Below are 12,555 nucleotides of genomic sequence, written 5' to 3'. Positions count from 1 at the left end.
TAGCACCTAATATGCTGGTCAGTCATAACCTTCCCCAGCTGATGGTAATTCCTGAAGCAATGATTACTGAAAGACCTGCACACAACACAGTGTCTGGAATATTCAATAAATGTCTGTTGGATGAATGGATACTTCTCACTGTTTATAGGGTCTTCCTGTTCACATTTCAGGCTGCATTAAAACAATCATATCCACAACCCACCACCACCACCATTACGCTGATAACAATTTTTGCAGTTCTCCAGACTGTGGCAAATTACATATTTCTCTTTGAAATATTTTAGGGAAGCATAACCAAAACTATCCCAAGGCGGGGAAAAGGTCTTACCTTCTAAATCTTCTTTCTCGAAGTGTGTTTTGAGAATAGAACGAGTTCCACCTCTATCCACAACTGCCTCTTCATCATTTCTCTGTAGAATGGGAAGAAAGAAAATTAAATGATTTTACAGTAGTTCCTCTTTATCCATGGGGACATTTTTCAAGAACCCTGTGGATGCCTGAAATGACAGGTAATACCAAACTCTATATAAACTACATTTTTTGCTATATATACATATCAATGATAAAGTATAATTTTTAAATTAGGGACAGTCAGAGGTTAACAATAATAATAATAATGAAATAGAACAATTATAATATGCTGTAATAAAAGTTATGTGAATGTGGTCTATCTCTCTCTCAAAATATTTTATCATGCTATACTCATCCTTTTTATAGTGATATGAGATGATAAAATGTCTATGTGCTGAGATGAAATGAGGTGAAAAATGCAGTCACTGTGACATAGCCTTGGGCTACTATGGACCTTCTGATGGTATGTCAGAAGGAAGATCATCTGCTTCCTAACCATGACTGACCTCAGATCAATGAAACCAGGGAGAGCAAAACCACAGATAAGAGTGGACTAATATACATATATTCTTTTAAGTTCAGAGAATAAACAATAATATAATCTAATATTTTAGGAGTTTAATTCAATAACTTAAACCTACTTGTACACAACTATTCTATTTGGTTACCAAGGGTTCGTTTAAAAAGAAAAAGGCTAAAATTAAGTTGACTGTATATTCAGAGAAAGAATGTCATTTGATTTTCCATGAAATCAAAGGTAGTCGTACATTCCAGTTGCCATCATTTGGTAGTGAGATGAAAAACAGAAAATGGTTATCCTGACAATTTAGTAACATGCATTTTTATCTCTGAGAAAGAATTCTTGTTAACAAGATGACATTTTGAACTATACAAGGAAAACATGGAAATCATTAGTATTAACACTAGTAATGCTATGGCAAGGTGAAATGATTCCACTGCCATTTAAAATAAGGTTGGCGAGATCTAATCTTTGGAAAGCAATTAGTAGTAATTATTAGGTAAACTACAATTCTAATTACTTTGCTTCAATATAACACATTTGATTCAAACTAAACTTTTAATTATAATCATATACATTAAAGCTTCATTTAGTTTGTGTGTGTCTATATATATAGGTGTGTGTGTGTGTGTATTATTTTTGTTACTTACTTAGAATGGCTGGATGGAGATGCTCTTCTTAACATTGTACATATGCTCAAAATGATACACTCACACATTTGGTACTCAGTAAAATAATGGAGGAAGGATAAGTATAATCCATTTAATGATGAAGGAATGAAAAAATACAGAATACTGAGCAAAGTGAAATACAGATTATTTCCACATTTTTTTATTGTGAGCACTTATGTAAAAATTGCCTTAAAAGTGAACACTGAACACAAAGGAGAAATGAAAATGTGGACTAAAGAAAAATGAATCTTTCAACATCTATTTCTTAGCCTGTTCTTGTATTTGACTAGGAGAAAAATTATACATTTGTTTCTTCTTTGAAAGCTTTTTAATTCCCAGACATAATCTTGATGAAGATTTGGCCTCCGTGTCTTATAAATCAGTATTGTCAACTGTAGGATTACTGACTACAGACATATTTCAACCTAGAAATATCAGCTCTAATGTGCTTCACATGCAGCAAAACTTATAGTAGAATACCGTGTTTTATAGCCTTCATCCTCTGTCTTTCAGACAACATGGGCTGAGACAGGTCAGGGCAAAGTGTCTGAAATCAGAGTGAAAAAGCCTATCCTACAAATGAAAGAATAAGGGAAATTAAGATAGGACTCGGAGCCTACTGCTCTTGTGTTTGGCAAAGCTTTAAAAATCTGTTGGTCTGGGGCACCTGGGTGGCTCAGTGGGTTAAGTTTCTGCCTTCGGCTCAGGTCATGATCCCAGGGTCCTGGAATCGAGCCCCGCATCGGGCTCTCTGCTCAGCAGGGCGTCTGCTTCCTCCTCTCTCTCTCCCTGCCTCTCTGCCTACTTGTGATCTCTGTCTGTCAAGTAAATAAATAAAATCTTAAAAAAAAAAAATCTGTTGGTCTGAGCAAAATAGCAATAGAAAAGACTAAAGAATTATATGTTTATAAAATTTTCCTGAACCAGACAAATGCAAGTTACAGCCTCCTTAGAATCTGTTCTTGATACATTCACAGATCACATTTATCCTCTGTGCAGGACATATTCAAATATATGTCACATTAGAATGTATCTCTGCCCTCTGGAGTGTTATTTGGAAGAACACCAAGAGCTAAATCATGCATCCATGTTGAGAGATCAGAAGAAGCATGATTCCACTATATCTCACAATGGCAGTCTCTTAAAAAGAGCAAAATCAAAAGGTCTAATTAGAATATAAGAAGATATTTCCCCCTATACGATAAAATATTTCATTCTTATTTCAAGGGCCTAAATCAATTTTCAACTGATACAAAATGTTTTTTCTCCTTATTATAATATATCATATAAGATCTCCACACGCAAAAGATAATTCTACTAAATAACTAATGTTAAGATATCGAGGTAAAATGAAACTTTGCAGCAGAAGTAGAAGTGGAATCTAAATAGAAATAGTTGGGGTGCCTGGGTGGCTCAGTGGGTTAAAGCCTCTGCCTTCGGCTCAGGTCATGATCCCAGGGTTCTGGGATGGAGCCCTGCATCGGGCTCTCTGCTCAGCAGGGAGCCTGCTTCCTCCTCTCTCTCTGTGCCTGCCTCTCTGCCTACTCATGATCTTTGTCTGTCAAATAAATAAATAAAATCTTTAAAAATAAATAAACAAATATAAATAGTTGATTATTTAATTACATTATGAATTCCAGGTAGACATGCCCTAATTTTAATGTTTCATTAAGAAAAAAAAAAAAAAAACTCGAAACTAGAATAGGAATGTAACTCAATGTAAGTGACTCATTTTGCATTTTCATATAACTTAATATTCTCTCCAGATAGGCCATAGAAACATCAAATGTATAATATTTTATGATGAAAATTCCCAAGATACAACTTAATGCCAATACATATACTGAAATTCCTCTACTTTGGTTATAGTTCAAAATATAATTTCAATATTATTGAAGAATTTTTACGGGAGTGCTCCCTTTCCTCCTTATTACCAAGAGCAAGTAAACATGGGTGTGATGAACAGAATCCAGGTTGTGCAATAATCCCAAATATACCAGTAAAAACATTTTTATTTCAGTTTGTACTGTTACCCTTTGCAGATTTGTTGAACATCAAATACTATAATGTACCCAAATGTCCATATGTATTTACTCACTGAGAACAAATTTTAGCACCCTGTAGAGAGAGAGAAAACACGTAAGTCTATTACATTGCCTCTCAATACAATTGACCCTTGTTAAACTACTGGGTAAACATTTTTAAGATGATTTGTTCCAGTAAATAGTATAAAACAATGTTTTAAAATTTTGTTGGGGGGGCTTGACACACAGTGAGAGATATATACTCAACAGAGTCACATATTTATTTATATATATGCAATCAAAACAAGTTTCACAAACCAACATTTACCCTAACTATAAACAATGCAGTATGATATCTTCTATTCCAGGGTATTCTATTTCATTTTAAAAACACTAGTCACGGGGCACCTGGGTGGCTCAGTGGGTTAAAGCCTCTGCATTCAGCTCGGGTCATGATCCCGGGGTCCTGGGATCGAGCCCCGCATCGGGCTCTGTGCACAGTGGGGAGCCTGCTTCCCTTCTTCTCTCTCTCTGCCTGCCTCTCTGCCTACTTGTGATCTCTCTGTCAAATAAATAAATAAAATCTTTAAAAAAAAAAAAAAACACTAGTCACTATCCTTTAATTTTTTTTTCCATTTTATTTTATTTCTTTTCAGTGTTCCAAAATTTATTGTTTATGCACCACACCCAGTGCTCCATGCAATAGTGCCCTCCATAATACCACCACCAGGCTCACCCATCCCCCATCCTCCTCCCCTCCAAAACCCTCAGTTTGTTTCTCAAAGTCCACAGTCTCTCATGGTTTGTCTCCCCCTCTGATTTCCCCCATTTCACTTCTCCTCTCCACCTCCCAATGTCCTCCGTGTTATTCCTTATGTTCCGCAAGTAAGTGAAACCATACGATATTTGACTCTCTCTGCTTGACTTATCTCACTCAGCATAATCTCTTTCAGTCCCACTCATGTTGATATAAAAGTTGGGTATTCATCCTTTCTGATGGAGGCATAATACTCCATTGTATATACAGACCATATCTTCTTTACCCATTTGTCTGTTGAAGGGCATCTAGGTTCTCTCCACAGTTTGGTGACTGTGGCCATTGCTGCTATGAACACTGGGGTACAGGTGGCTCTTCTTTTCATTACATCTGTATCTTTGGGGTAAATGCCCAGTGGTGCAATTGCAGGGTCATAGGGAAGCTCTATATGTAATTTCTTAAGGAATCCCCATACTGTTTTCCAAAGTGGCTATACCAACTTGCATTCCCACCAACAGTGTAAGAGGGTTCCCCTTTCTCCACATCTCCAACACTTATTGTTTACCGTCTTGTTGATTTTGGCCATTCTAACTGGTGTAAGGTATTATCTCAATGTGGTTTTGATCTGAATCTCCCTGATTGCTAATGATGATGAACATTTTTTCATGTGCCTGTTAGCCATTTGTATGTCTTCTTTGTAGAAGTGTCTAAATTTATTTCAGTACGTAGAAATGGTTGTGACCTGCAATATGGAAAACATTGATACAGACTATGGCCCTGAAACAGTAACAGGAACCAAGTCACACAAAAACCACATCTTCATCACATCTTAAATTCATTTATGTAGGCCTCTAACCAAATGAACAAACAATACTATACTTTTCAAATCACCATTTTTCCATTTTTAAAGTTTCTGTCATTTTAAGTGTAGGGACATATTATTATAATTGAATATATCAACATATCTTCTGCAAACCATTTTTATTTTGTTTTTCTTTCCACCAGGAAAGTAAATAGCTTGCTCTTCCTAGTTCCACTTAAGTACTTTTCTCCATGTCTTCCCAAGAAAGAAGTAACAAATAGTATTATCTATGGTCCCCTCCAATTAAACCCTGCTTATGACTAAACTGAATTTATACTCAGCTATTTTAAAGGCAAACTCCATATAACTGGCATAACCCAAAAGCATTTTATAATTTTCTATAATTTGATTACTTCTAAACATTAAAACATTGGTGTTTTGAATACAAATGTATATAAATATAATTTGGGAATATTTCTACCTCCAAGGAGTGTTTTTAGAGGGAAGAGTTTCACTGTCATTATTTTTACTGAACAATTACTAGAGAGCAATAGCAGAAAAAAAGAGCTTTCTAGCTCAGCTCTCACCTTTGAAGTGACCTTGAATCAGTCCACTCCCTTGTGAAAGAGCAACTAATATGGGCTAACACATTTAAGGGATAAAATAGTCATATAAAGATATCAACAGTTTCTTCTAGAATTCTTTGAAAATAGCATTAAGCTCTCTCTGAATGTACAAAAAATACATTTTTCTGATTTACCATAACTCTAGAGCACAGTTTTCACAGAAATACACTTTCCTAATTTTATAAAACAAAGTCTAACAGTAATCCTATGAGCAAGACAATTCAAACTTTTCACATCCTTTTGATAATTCTCACCTGAGAATGGGTTAATAGAAGAGAAAGTAATTTTCATTTCAGTACTCCTTCTTCCTTAGAACTATTTATTATATCAACTTTTTAAAAATAACCATTTCCTCAGTAAATGATACTGAGAAAACAGGACTGCTACATGCAAAAGAATGAAATTGAACCACCTTTAACACCATACACAAAAATAAACTCAATATGGATTAAAGACCTAAATGTGAGACATGAAACCATAAAAATCCAGAAGAGAACAGAAGCAGTACTTTCTCTGAACCATACAAACATTTTTCTAGATTTGTCTCCTAAGCAAGGGGAACAAAAGCAAAAACAAACTACTGGGACTGCATCAAAATAAAAAGCTTTTGCACAACAGAGAAAACCATCAACAAAACAAAAGGGCAACCTACTGAATGGAAGAAGATATTTGCAAAAGATATATCCAACAAGGGGTTAATGTCCAAAATATATAAATAACTTATACAACTCAACACCAAAAAAGAAATCTGATTTAAAATGCACAGAAGCAGGCACCTGGGTGGCTCAGTCAGTTGAACATCCACTCTTGGCTTTGGCTCAAGTCATGATCTCTCTCTCTTTCTCTAAAATAAATAAATAAATCTTAAAAGAAAATGGGCAACAGACCTGAATTGACATTTCTTCCAAAGAAGACATACGAATACCCTACAGACACAGACATGAAAATATGCTTAATAGAGCTAATCATCAGGGAAATGAAAATCAAAACCACAATGAGATATCATCTTACACCTGTTAGAATAGGTAAAATCAGAAAGGCAAGAAATAACAAGTGTTAAAGAAGATGTACAGAAAAAAAGAAGCATCATATACTCTTGATATGAATGTAAATTGATACAGCTCTATGGAAAACAGTATGGAGATTCCTCAAAAATTTGAAAATAGAACTACTATATGATCCAATAATTCCACTACCAGGTATTTATACAAAGAAAATAAAACACTAATTTGAAAAGATATATGCAGCCCTAAGTTCATTGCAGCATTATTTCCAATAGCTAAGATATAGAAGAAATCTAAGTGTCCATCAATAGACAAATGAGTAAGGAAGATATGTAATGAAATATTACATAGTCCTAAAAAAGGATGGGATATTGCTATTTGAGACAACACCAATGGACCTAGAGGGAGTTTATGTTAAATGAAATGAGTTAGACTAAGAAAGACAAATACCATATGATTTCACTTGTAGCAGAACCTTTAAAAATGAATAAACAAACAAAAAGCAGAATCAGACCTATAAATACAGAGGACAAACTGATGGTTGCCAGAGGGGAGGTGGGTGGGGGCTGGGCAAAATGGATAAAGGGGAGTGGAAGATACAGGCTTCCAGTTATGGAATGAATAAATCATGGAAATAAAAGGTACAGCATAAGGAATATAGTCAATGATATTGTAATAGGGACGTATGGTGACAGATGGTAGCTACACTTGCGGCAAACATAGCATAATGTAAAAACTTGTCAAATCACTGAAACTAATGTAACATTGTGTGTCAACTATATTCAAATTTTTTAAAAAGCAACCACATTTTCTGACTTTTTATTAGTTATTAAGATAATATGGTATGATATATACACGCCACTAGCCATTACAGAACCTCTTTCCACTCCTCTTTTCCACTATGTTCTATATCTTTGTGGACTGCATCACCAGGTCCCCTAGCTATCTAGCTGTCTCCTGAGCTCAGCCAATGAGAGAATGAGACTGGATGGTGGGAACAAGAGATATGGGCCTTGTTGAGCCATAAGTTGGCAATGGCTGTATTCCTCTATCACAGAGAGTATCTTGTCATCTACTTCCCTATAGTTCTAGATCTTGCCAGTTTACATTAACTATTCCCATATCTTGCAGCTTCAGGCCTAGAAATAGTGACAGTTTTCTGTTGCTGCCAGTTCCTGGGATTTCATCAACTCTGTTGATTTCCCTTTATCCTGCTTATGCCTTTAAAAAATAGTCCCTTCATTAAACTTTTTATCACGCTTTTCAAGTGTCATCTCTTTCCTGCTGTGACCCTAACCTAAACATATGTGTCATGTTTAGTGACTAAAATCCATGACATTAAATTTCTGGAAACGGACTTATAATCAAAATGGCAACCTACATACAAAACTTGGACTAGGAAATACCTATCAAAAAATAAAATACTGTTGAATGAAGGGTAGAGGATAAAATGGTGGGAAACAGTGAGTCCTCAAAGAACTCTCAATAGGCATGATTAATTCAAGAATAATTAATTTCTGAAAGAAATGAAAAAGAGGACATAAATAAAATTCTAGATGTGTGAAAGGGATTGGAAAAAGAATAATTAATCAAGTAGGAGTATTTTACACTTGCAAAGAATGTTCCCCATAACTCAAGAAATGTAAATATACATTTCTACCCATGAGGTGTCTTTTTTTTTTTTGCCTTTTCAAAATATTTTCTTTAATATTATAAAATATTTTCACGACAAAGTGACCTAATAAACACACAGGCACCAAAGTGCTTTTTTTTAATTAATTTTTTTTATTTTTTTATAAACATATAATGTATTTTTATCCCCAGGGGTGCAGGTCTGTGAATCTCCAGGTTTACACACTTCACAGCACTCACCATAGCACATACCTTCCCCAGTGTCCATAACCCCAGGCCCCTCTCCCGGCTCCCCTCCGCCCAGCAACCCTCAGTTTGCTTTGTGAGATTGAGAGTCACTTATGGGCAACCAAGTGCTTTTTGATAAGATTATCCTTCTAACTCCAGCCCCCACTCCCACATTGAGGTAAGTGTGAGATTGGAGAAATGAATACAGCAGATGGTAAAGATGGGAAAAAAAATTGATGAAAAATATGGAATATAATATTTTGCTTGGTTATTTTTCTATGTTGCAACAAAACAAAACATTTTAGTGCAAACAGTTAATTTTTCCTCTTCTCCATTCAAGTATGATGGAGAAAAAAATTATCTTTTTAACTCAGTTTACAGGGTCTCTCTCAAACTATGGATTACTATCTTGGTTAATATAAATGAAACATTTTCCACTACTGATTTAATGAGAAAAAATATATAGACACACATCTTTTATAAACATGATCTGAGAGCTAAATTTTAAGTGTTCATTATTTTTATTACCTTTTACTTTAAATTACGAAATTAAGAAAATGGAACATTAACACTTGGATTCAGTGTTAATATTCAATATACGCATCTGTATTTACCCTAAAGGATATTTTTTCATTACCATGTAACTTAAAGTATTATACAAGCATAAAAAGTCAACCATTTAATCTCTAATTTTACTATGTTATATTAAATAGAACAAGAGATATGAAAGCATCATGTTAGAAATTAACATATCATAAGAGTTCAATAAATGCTAGCCAAAATGGAATCTAAGCATAATCCAAGTCTAACTTCGAAATTCACTTCACATATTATATTTTCATAAAACAAATAAACCTACCTATTTACTAGGACATTGCTTTGAAGCCAGGTATTTAGAATCCAGTATCCACTCTAAAATGTAGACTATACCATCTCATGGCAATACAAGTTAAATCTGTCTTACATACTATGTTAATTAAGTCATAGGAAATATTTATTCTAAAGTAGCCTAGGGACACCTGGGTGGCTCATTTGGTTGAGCATTCGACTCCTGGTTTCAGTTCAGGTCATGATCTCAGCATCCTGGGAGGCAACCCCATGTCAGGCCTGGCTCTGCACTCAGCATGGAGTCTGCCTGGGATTCTCTCTCCCTCTCCCTCTGCCCCTCCTATTCATTATTTCTCTCTCTCTCAAATAAATAAATCTTTTTAAATTTTGTTTAAAAAATAAAGTAGTCCAATAATCACTCTTTCCCCATTCCTATGTATTTTTAACAAAGAGTCAGTTGAGTGCCTTTCCAAAATACTGAGTTGGGGAGATGGCAGTTAGGTTTCATTTACTTACACAAAGTAAATGTGTTATTTCCTCTTTATTTTTGTTTAAAGATTTTGAGAGAGACAGACATATAGAGAGAGCACAAGCAAGGGGAGAGGCAAAGAGAGAAAGAGAAGCAAACTCCCTGCTGAGTTGGGAGCTTAATGTGGGGTTCTAACCCACGACCCCAGGATCATGATCTAAGCCAAAGGCAGATGCTTAACTATCTGAGCCACCTGTTATTTCATCTTTAAGGATGTAAGGGAAAAAAATAGAACTGAGGATAAGAGTTGAAGAATAAAATGCTATTAGAGGAATAGGGCTAAAAAGGCATAAACTATATCATCATGTAAAAATTTCAAGATTTTTCTCATCTTATTTACTTGGAACACTCCACCCATGTAAACCTTAAAGACCAGTTGGTGGCGTACAGTTAAGTCATTAAATTTAAAATCTTCTAATGGTAAGTTATTTCTGGCTCAGGGTTAACTTCACCAACATATACAGTATTGTTATTATTACTGCCACTGTAACCCAAAGAATACTAGCTCTCCTACTGGGCCTAACATCTGACAGTTTAAGGATAAAAAGTGTTTGAGAAGTTAAGACCAGTTTTGATTAGCTGATAGTATTTTAAAAGGCACTGATACATGAGCAACTGAGTTCCTGCCTTGTTTGCCCATCTTATCCCCTCAATTTGTTTTGAATTGTGGATGATTCCTGCCTTTTTCTTAAGAGTCCTTCTAGAGCCTCAGTTCTGCACATGAACCCAATTTGTACCCAGAAAATAATATTAATGGCTGCTAGGTATCCTTATTGTTGCTTCCTGCTGTCTTTTCTCTCTTCATGTTGCTTGCTCGTAAGTGTCCTACAAAGCTCCATCTGTCTTGTAGGCCTTCCTTCATTTGTCCCACTGTGTTCTGCTTTAAGCATCTGACACATCCCCATGGGCTTGTTTGGTGCTCAGGTTCAAGTTCTTGCTGGTAAAGCTATCCCTCTGCTGCTGATGCTCCCATTTAGGAGGTCAAGAAAAATGCAGTGCTGGATAAACACTGAGAGTTTGCAAGTGGGGCTATACCTGAATTTAATTCTTGTTTCAGTTAACACCTAGTTGTGTGATTTTAGACATCTTATGTAATCTTTATGTCAAGTGACTTATTAATACATGTAAAGTCCTTGAATATCCTAATCAAGTTCTCAGAAAATGTTATCTTTTATTACTATTATTTATGTAATTATCTGTATCATTAGGGTCCCCAAAATTAAAAAACGCTGTTGCTTCCCTCAAAGAACTTTTAAGCTTCATAATAAGTACAACAACAATGGCATTATGAAAGAAATTCATATAGGTGACATTCAACCATAACAGTTACTGTTTTTCTCCAAGAAAGTCAGTAAAGACTCCATTGAAAGAGACACATGAGCTGAATTTTAAAAGATTATTGCATCTTTGTCAGGCAGACAAGGGGGCAAAGTAGTAGTTCAGTCACAAGTATCAAGACAAAGGCCCTGTTATTTGAGGAAGGGTTAAAGAGATTAGTTAGACCCAGAGCAAGACTGGATACTAAAATACCAAGCTACTGATTTTGTTCTCCTAACAATCCAAATGCCTGGGAAAGAAACTTCTAAAACCCAGGACAAGAATCTTAATATGAAAATGTTGGACTTCTAAAAATTAGAAAAATAATATATATGATACTTATATATATAATCCTTACAATTGAAAATTCCATAGATGAATAAAATAGTAGACTGGACAAATGATATACAAATTAGGGAACTGGCAAAAAGATCTGAAAAAATTACATAGAATATAGCATAGAATGATAAGAATATGAAAAGTATGAAATAGATAATTTTTGAAGATTTTATACATTTATTTGAGGGGGGAGAGAGAGTGAGAGAGCACGCACAAACGGGGGGAGGGGCAAAGGGAGAAAGAGAAGCAGACTCCCCACTGGGCAGGAAGCCCAGCTTAGGGCTTGATCCCGAGACCCAGAAATCATGACCTGAGCTGAAGGCAGATACTTAACTGGCTGAACCACCCAGGCATCCCTAATATAGATAATTTTTTAAATGAGGATAATATGATAAAGTCTGACATATACTTAAATGGATTTCTAGAAGACAAGAATAGAAAAAATGAGGAAGAAGTACTATTTGAAAATAATAGGTGAAAAATTTCCAGAATTGATAAAATACATGAATCCACTGATTCAGGAATCACAGTGAATCACAAACAGGATAATTAAAGAATAATTCACACTTCTTCATATCAAGTGAAACTGCAGAATGACACATTTTAAAGCAGCAAAGGAAAAAGAAAAGATTACCTACATAGAAATGACAAACAAAAATAGAGGCCAGAAGACAGTAACACAATAGCTTCAGAAAGCTAAAGAAAAATCACTGTAAATCTAGAAGTGGACACCCAGCTAAGTTATGATTCAAGAAACCCACTTCAGATAAACAGAAATTATAAGAATTTTTCACTAACGCATCCTCTGTAAAAAGATTTCAAAGTATATACTTCAGAAAAAGCAATGATCCCAGAAAGGATATCTGAGAAACAAGGAATTCTGAGCCCAAAAAACTGAATGATATAAACAAAAATAAAGAAAGTAAG

At 35.1% G+C, this 12,555-nt stretch overlaps 1 protein-coding gene across 1 annotated transcript in view; it reads right to left on the bottom strand.

Annotated features, from left to right (window-relative positions):
* SLC4A10 (solute carrier family 4 member 10) overlaps positions 1 to 12,555 on the bottom strand; it is a 419,861-nt gene that overhangs the window by 187,922 nt on the left and 219,384 nt on the right. The window contains 1 exon segment of the mRNA XM_032355736.1: positions 329 to 410. The gene's annotated coding sequence lies outside the window, so the exon portion shown is untranslated.

The sequence above is a fragment of the Mustela erminea genome, chromosome 8, assembly GCF_009829155.1.
Source record: "Mustela erminea isolate mMusErm1 chromosome 8, mMusErm1.Pri, whole genome shotgun sequence".
NCBI lineage: Eukaryota > Metazoa > Chordata > Mammalia > Carnivora > Mustelidae > Mustela > Mustela erminea.
Note: the sequence above shows the minus strand (reverse complement) of the source record. Positions and strands in the feature narration are given on the sequence as shown.